The following is an 8,182-nucleotide window of genomic DNA, read 5'->3' as shown; positions in this document are numbered from 1 at the left end:
GGAAACATTAATTTTCTCAGTATAACTAATCTGTAGTATTGTTATCGCTCTCAAATGACCCTGTGTATTTATTGTCTCCATCATTTCTTTGGTCCTGGCAGACAGACTGTACCTCACAGTTTAATTGCATACTTTTTGTTCTGTAGCTCCAGCCAAATTCTGTCCTTGGACGGATGCTCTTTCTCTTGGACGCCTTAACTAATGCTAATCTAAACCAATACTTCTACCTTCGTTCTTTCACTTCCCTTCAATCATTTTGGAATCCTTTATATTCAGCAATATTTAACACACAGTCCTGCCATTCCTTGAGCCAGCTCTTGGTGATCAGTACATCAGATTTCCACACACTAATCTACATCTGGAACTCCCTACATTCCGAATATTCATGTCCATGCAGAGTACCTCAGATTAAGGCTTCCTTTCTTACTCCATCTTCCACTGATAAACTTGTTGTTGTAAATTAGTACCAACTGAGGCTCCCATTATTTTGAGAATCCTGGTAGTCTCCTCTACTATTCCTTTTTGGATCCTAAGCACACATCAAGTTATTTTCAATCCCTCCCACACAGACCACAATGAATTCAGTCCCAGCTCTGTCACGTTAGCCCATCCAGCTTGTCCAGTTGCTGCCTTCCACAGAACCAGTCCCAATGTCCCAGGAAGCTGAAGCCCTTCCTGCTGCACCATCGTTCCAGTCACACTCTCATCTACCTAAACCAGAAACACAACAACGAGCACCCGAGCTACAAATCTTCTCCCAAACTTTGAATTTATTATTGGCTCACAATTTCACTTCTCCTTCTTATTTCTGTGCTCAATCCTTATTTCAGAAGTTTAAAAAAATGTTAACTTACAGCAATTAACTGACAGTTGCTAATACCGGTGTATTTATCAGCCAATGAACTTGCAGATTTTTCTGTGATGGCTCTTGCACTTCTTTCAAACTCAGTGCAGGCAGGTCCCAGCAGCAGAAAGTTATCTCTGTGACTCCCAGGTATGTGTAATCCTCCAGCTCCCACTCCACCCTGCTCCCTCACAGGGTCACCATCTCTGTGACTCCCAGGTATGTGTAATCTTCCATCTCCCACTCCACTCTTCTCCCTCACAGGGTCAGCGTCTCTGTGACTCCCAGGCACGATTAGGCCTTGATCCTCAGTGTTGATTTATATCCTCCCACTTTGCTGCCTCTCTAACTCCCAGGTGTGAGTTAGCCTCATGCTCCTGCTCCAAGTTGTTCTATCACATGGTCACTCCCTCTGTGATTCGGTGCTGATTTCGAGGCTCCTGCTCTGCTGTTTCTCCAACTCCAAGTCCCAGTTGGCCTCGATCCTCATTACGGATGTATATTCTCCCGGTTTGAGCTGCTCTCTCTCAGGTTCCATCCATTTGTGACTCCCAGGTAATGGTAGGCCTCAAGCCTCAGCTGAGGTTTATAACACCCCATTCCGAACTGCTCTCTTATAGGATTGCTGTTGTGCCTGGAAGACAGTGGAAAAGAGGAGGATTAGACAGAGCAGAGGGTGTTACAGTACTGAGCGAGCTGTATGGGATGGAACATGTTATCTGGGGAGCTAGGCAGACCTGTAGCAACTAAAGAAGTTTGCTGAAAGATACAGTGAGAGTTTCAGACATTGAAGAAGGCAAAGGAAATAGAGAGATGGTGGCTTGTTCATGACGGTGCTTTGTAGAGCCGAAAAGGCTTTTTTTGAGCTGCTGACAGAAATGTGTAGACTTCAACAAATGCAAAATGACAGCCAGCAAGTGGTGTAAGGTACTGGAGACTGTTGAATGTTACAGAGTTAGAAGACTTGCAGCAACTGGGCGGAATATAATCTTTTGGAGCAATTGTGATGTTCAAGGACCCTCAGGACGGTGGCACGGTGGCACAATGGTTAGCACTGCTGCCTCACAGCACCAAAGACCCGGGTTCAATTTCCACCTCCAGTGACTGACTGTGTGGAGTTTGCACATTCTCCCCGTCTCTGCGTGGGTTTCCTCCGGGTGCTCCGGTTTCCTCCCACAGTCCAAAGATGTGCAGGTCAGGTGAATTGGCTGTGCTAAATTGCCCGTAGTGTTAGGTAAGGGGTAAATGTAGGGATATGGTGTGGGTTGCGCTTCGGTGGCGCGGTGTGGACTTGTTGGGCCTAAAGGCCTGTTTCCACACTGTAAGTAATCTAAAAAGGACATGAGGAGGTGCAGAGAATGGGAGCATTCCAAATATGGGATTATAGGAGCTGGAAGTTCTTAGATGGATAAGGAGGATGAAAAGTGCCAATTTAGCACACACAACCATTGTAATTATAGAGATTTAGGAAGGGAACCTGTGCTGTCATTGAATACAGTTATGTGGAGAGTTACAGAAGCTTAAGGGTTTACAAATTTAAAAGGGGATAGAGTTGAGGTGATCAGAAGTTTAAACAAGAATAAAGAAATTTTAGAGATGTCAGGCACAGATGGGAATGGATGAGGTGAGATATTGTGAGGAACTACAAGAGTTATAAGTGGGATGGATGTCAGATATAAAAGGGAGAGCTGCATTGTCTGTGTGCAATTACAGACGTGTGGAATGTTGTAGCGCCTGCTGGAGGGGACACAGATAATAACAGTTCCAACTGCTGATGCAGTGACTCAGGAAGGCAGCTCCCCACCACCTTCTCAGGGACAACTCCAAATCAACAACAAATGCTGGCTCAGCCAACAAATCTCATCTTCATGAATGAATGAATAAAATATCTACAAGTAGCACTGAGATCCATCAGGAAGTATCTTTCAACAGCACTTCACAAACCTGGAACCACTATTCCCTGGAAGGACAGGAGCTCCGGGTGCACGGGAACACCAACATTTCCAAGGTGCCCTCCAGGCCACGCTCCATCCTCCCAGCACTGTGTCTGTCCCTACACCCAAAGGACTGCAATGGGTCAGGAAGGCAGCTCCCCACCACCTTCTCCAGGGAATTACAGATGGGAAGGTAATGGGGAAACTCTGCTGTTTACACCCAGACAGAAAATTAAATCCAGCAGTGTGTGTGAAATGACATTTCCGTTTCAGAACAACATGCTGAACATGGATAGAGGATTTGTCTGATTGGCACAAGGCAGAGAGTGTGAATAAAGGGGTCTTTTTCACGATGGGAACTGGTGATGGGGGAGCTCCACGGGGTCAGTGTTGGGACTACATTCAACACGTTATTCATTAAGAGTCTGGACAGAGGATGTGAAGGGGTACGAGAAATGGGTTTCCAAGAAAGATCTCAGGGATGAAATTTGTGTCATATGAGGAGCAGGTGAAGTCTCTGGGTCTGCACTTGATGAAGTTTCAGAGGCGACGGCAGAATCTCATTCAAACTTACAGAATATTGAGGGGCCTGGATGGAGTGGACGTGGGCAAGATGTTTCCACGAGCAGGAGAGACCAGAGGCCAAGGACACAGCTTCAGAGTGAAGGGACCACCCTTTAGAACAGAGATGTGGAGGAATTTATTCAGCCAGAGGGTGATGGATCTGTGGAACTCACTGCCTCATAGGGCTGTGGATGCTAAGTGATTCAGTGTATCTTACTCAGAGATAAGCAGGTTCTGGATGAATAAAGAGATCAAGGGTTACAGGGAGTGAGAGAATAGGGTTGAGAAACAATTCATACGCAATTGAATAGTGGAATAGACCTCATGGATTGAATGGTCTAATTCTACCCCTATACATGATGGTCTTATGGATTGCGCTTATTACATAGGTTTCTAAGTGTGCAGTTAGTATTTCTGGCATATCGTTTAACATACATCCCAGCACTTTCGTGATTATTACTGTCAGCTCTTGGTTTCAGATCAACTGCAGAAAGGTTCACCAGGCTGGTCTTCAAAATGGAGGGATATTGATGAGAAGAGGTGGAGAAGGTTGAACTTGCAGTCGTTAAAATTTAGAAGAATGACGCAAATTTATTGATAAACCAAAGATTCTTGTGTTCTTACAGATTCGATACTGAGACATTGTTTCACTGTGCAAGGGTCTGTAACCGGAGATGAAGGGGAATACAGTTACCAGACAAGCTAAGAGAGAAAAGCTGGGCTGTAGAGACTGGAGGATATTACGGAGTTCAGTGGTTTGAGATCACTGTTGGTGGTTAGAGATCAGGTGGTTGTCGGGCTGAAAGATGTCAAGTGGAGTTACAGGATTATCAGTTCTGAAGGATTTACAGAGATCGGGAGGAATATAGGGACTAGAGATTACACAGTAGTAGTTGGAGCTACAAAAAAGTTTTAGAGAAAGGGAGGGTTATAGGCACTGGAGAATAGACAGATGGGGTGGTATTTGGAGCTACAGGAGTTTATAGAGAAAAGGAAGGACTGGAGGGACTGGAGATTACACGGATTGGGGTGGTATTTGGAGCTGCAGGAGTTTATAGAGACTGGGAGGATTGTTGGTGCTGGGAATTACACTGACATGGACAAGAGTGGAGGGGAGGGTTGAAGGGGCTGGATCAGTTCAAACAGCCAGGGAGAAGTGTAGGGATTGGAGGAGCCAGAGATACTGAGGGTTGTAGAACTGCAGGAGTTCAGACAGTTACTGAGGACTGTGAAAGCAGGTCTGCAGCATTCCCATCAGTTACACAGAGATGTGGAATGCTGTTCTGGAGGGGGTTACAAAAATCGAGAGGGTTGCAGATACTGGAAGATATTACAAAGAGAGTGAGCTGTAGTATTTGAGGAGGTTACAGCGACAGGGTGCATTGAGGAGTTGATGGCTGCTACAGGTGTTAAACATGCTGCAAGGGATCAATAACCTTACATTGATCAGGGGGATTGGAAACTCTGGAGATAAAGAATGAGAATTACAGTAACTGAAGAATATCACAGAGATGGGGAGTAACATATGAGTTAGCGGAGTTATAACATGAGATGGGCTGTATTCAATGGAGTCAGGGAAGATACAGGGAGATCTGAAGGGACTTGAGGTGATCAAAAGGACAGTGAGGCTTCTCACTGTCGGATTGGGTCAGTTTACGCAGGCATGGGGTATTTTATGGAATTGTGCTACTTACAGAGATTAAAAGAGTTGTATAGGATTGAGGAAAGAACAGAGATATGGAAGGCTGCAGTTAATGAAGACTTTTGTTGATGTCAGATGCTGAAGTTCTGGAAAGTATACGGACTGGTAAGCTGTACAATCTGTCAGAGTTTACAGAGACAGGAACAGCAATAGATCCTGGAGACACAAACACAGATAGGGAGTATTGCAGACACTGGAGGAGCTTTCTGCTTTAGGGATGGTTGTAGGGGAGTGTAACGTTTACACAGATAGGGGTGTAAGAGCTGGAGAAGGTTATGGAGATGATTAGATTGATGGGGAGACCGGAGGAGCTTACATTGACAGGGCGGGTGATAGTGATGGGAGGATGTTACATAGATAGTAAGTCTTGTAGAAACTGATCAGGAGAGTCACAAGCATTGGAGCTGGTTCCACAGATCGGGGGTTTTACAGTGTCCTGGGAGGATTACGCAGATAGGGAGGTTTGTAGGATGTTCACATTTTCAGAGTGTTTCAGGAATGGAAAAGGTTGCACAGTAAAGGAGGGATGTTGGAGTGTGGGAGTTCACAGAGACCCGGAGGTTTGAAGGGGTTAGGGCTGATTATGGATAGATGGATACATTTAGGGACAGTAATATGGAATGCAGAGGGAGAGTTTGGATTAGATTCCCTGCAGCATGAGAACAGGTACTTCGGCCCAACAAGCCCACACCAACTCTCCAAAGAGTAATCCACCCAGACCCACTTCTCTCCGACAATGCACCTAACACTATGAACAATTTAGCATGGCCAATTCACCTGACCTGCACATCTTTGGACTGTGGGAGGAAACTGGAACATCTGGAGGAAACCCACGCAGACACAGGGAAAAGGTGCAAACTCCACACAGACAGACAGTCACCTAACGCTGGAATCAAACCTGGGTCCCTGGCAGTGTGAGGCACCATCGCTCACCACTGAGCCACCATGCTGCCCAAATTGCAGAATTACACAAAGAGAGAGTGTTTGAGGTGCTGGGAGGACTGTAGAGAGTGGACGAGCAAACAGTGATGTGGAGTGCTGCTGTGGCTTGAACAGGGTCTGGAGGTGTTCATATCGGTAAGGAGGTCGGTAGGGTTGGGAGAAGGTTACTGTGGTCGTGTGGTACTATAGGCCAGGAGGCAGGAGTGTGATCGGACCTGCAGAAGGTTACAGTGATATCATGTTTTCTTGGCGCTTGAGGAAAGTACACAGATGGGTATTTTGCTCCAGGCTGGAGGATTTTACAGAGACGGCGTTACTGTAAGTATTGTGCAAAACTACAGAAATGGGAATTATTGTACTGAGTGCAGGATGAGATCATTGAGATTGGGCATGTTATTGACATTGGAGCAATTTACATACAGGGAGAGTCGTCAGCAATGGAGGAGGTTTCAAATATACAGCGGGAATTTGGGAGGGGTGGAGGTGACAGAAATAGGAAAATTTCTGGGAATTACAAGCATTACAATTACATTGGCACAAACAAGTTAGACCGAAAGGCATGTTTCCTTGCTGTATGACTCTATCACATGACAAGAGAGAGTATGAGAGGGAGAATATAGTACAGAAAGATCCCAGGTTTCAATACCATCTCCTTGAGGGAGGCCTGCTTTCCCCTCTGTTGTACTGATCCTCACTAAGACAGCACAGGCCTGAATTGATAACTGTCAACTTACTGTATTGACATAGGAAGGCTCAGTACAGCAGAGATGTAAATTAACAAGACGGTGGGGTTTGAGCCTGAGACCATCATGCTCTGTGTTTACCCTTCAACACTGTATCTGTGTCATGTCTTCTGGACTAAAGTTCAATCCCTTAAATACACTCTGCTCTGTTCACTGTGAGTGATCTTACCTCACTGAAGGATTTACTGAAGGCTCCAGATCTCACTCTCCATCTCTCGGGCTGACCAACTGTCTTCAGTGTGGTGATGGACGAGACAGGAATTGGGAATTCTGTTGAGTCAAGAGCATCCTGAGTATCTACAGGAGATAGAGAAACAGACAGAATGGGAAATTAGACTGATGCTGTGAGGGTTACACATGGAGAATGGCACCACGTCCCACAGAGATCTGGAAAATCCCTGTCTCCATCCCTGGTCTGAGATGCCTCATCTCCCTGGAGTGGAGAATTCTGTTGGCTTAGGATCTGGAGTAGCTGCAAAAGGTGTAGTCACCGGCATCAATTAAACCCTCACAGTGACAGATACCACATGGAGAGAGACTGTGTGATATCACCAGAGAGCAGGGGGGTATCAGGATCAAACCATGGTCAGGAAGAAGGTGCACTGGGATCAGTACTCAGGGATAAGGGAGCTATCAGTTGACCAGGCAATGACCTCGTGTTACTCTCACTAGACAGTTCATCCAGAATTTAATGCCAGAGTCAGGGATACACATCTAACCGCTTAATAATACCCTTTCAGTAAGCAATTCTGTTTTCGGCTGCCAGTCTGGCCTACACATGAATCCAGACCCAGGGCAATGGGACTGACATTCAAATGCCCACTGTCATAATCTGGCAAGCCACTCAGCTCTCAGGCTGCTCAGGGTGGGCATGCGATGTTGGCCAGCCAGAGACAGCAATATCCCATGAGTGATTTAAAATCAACACTGCTGGGAGCAGTTTCCTGGCCAATCATTTCGGTGAGTTTATGGACAGGGCTTTAAACTGACAGAGAGGATACAGGGAAAGGGTTCAGGTGAAAGGAGCTTTCCAAATACAAAAAGAAAATGTGAAGCCTCAGAACAGCATGGGAATGTGGCTGAAGACAAGCAGAAAGGAACAGGAAGGGGCAGAGTTTAACTAAAACTGTACATCAATGAAGTGGTTTGTGACAGGACATCGTGGGGAAGAGGTAATTATAATGTTGTTTTGATTTGGAATGGACAAAGTATCTACAATAACGTAATAGCCTTGTGACACAGAGATAATTGAGACTTAGTCACCAGACAGACGTGATTACAGGGTGAACAAAAGGTAGAACATAAGTATTCAACAGTAAACAACCTTACAGGATCTCAGGCAGAATGCAAAAGCGAGATGGGAATCCTGACACTAATGGATAACAAAGGCATTACAGAGAAAGCATTTGGCCTCAGATTATGCAGCTGAATCAGCCTGATTCAGGGTGCTATG

At 45.6% G+C, this 8,182-nt stretch overlaps 1 long non-coding RNA gene across 1 annotated transcript in view; it reads right to left on the bottom strand.

Annotated features, from left to right (window-relative positions):
* Positions 1–875: 875 nt before the first annotated feature.
* LOC140483492 (uncharacterized) overlaps positions 876–8,182 on the bottom strand; it is a 31,283-nt gene continuing 23,976 nt past the window's right edge. Inside the window, exons 2-3 of the long non-coding RNA XR_011961980.1 lie at positions 6,899–7,026; positions 876–1,478 (exon numbers count right to left, since the gene is read on the bottom strand). This is a non-coding gene — a long non-coding RNA (uncharacterized lncRNA). The remainder of the gene's footprint in view (positions 1,479–6,898; positions 7,027–8,182) is intronic.

Source organism: Chiloscyllium punctatum, chromosome 12 (assembly GCF_047496795.1).
Source record: "Chiloscyllium punctatum isolate Juve2018m chromosome 12, sChiPun1.3, whole genome shotgun sequence".
Taxonomy (NCBI): Eukaryota; Metazoa; Chordata; class Chondrichthyes; order Orectolobiformes; family Hemiscylliidae; genus Chiloscyllium; species Chiloscyllium punctatum.
This window is presented reverse-complemented; position numbering and strand designations above follow the sequence as displayed.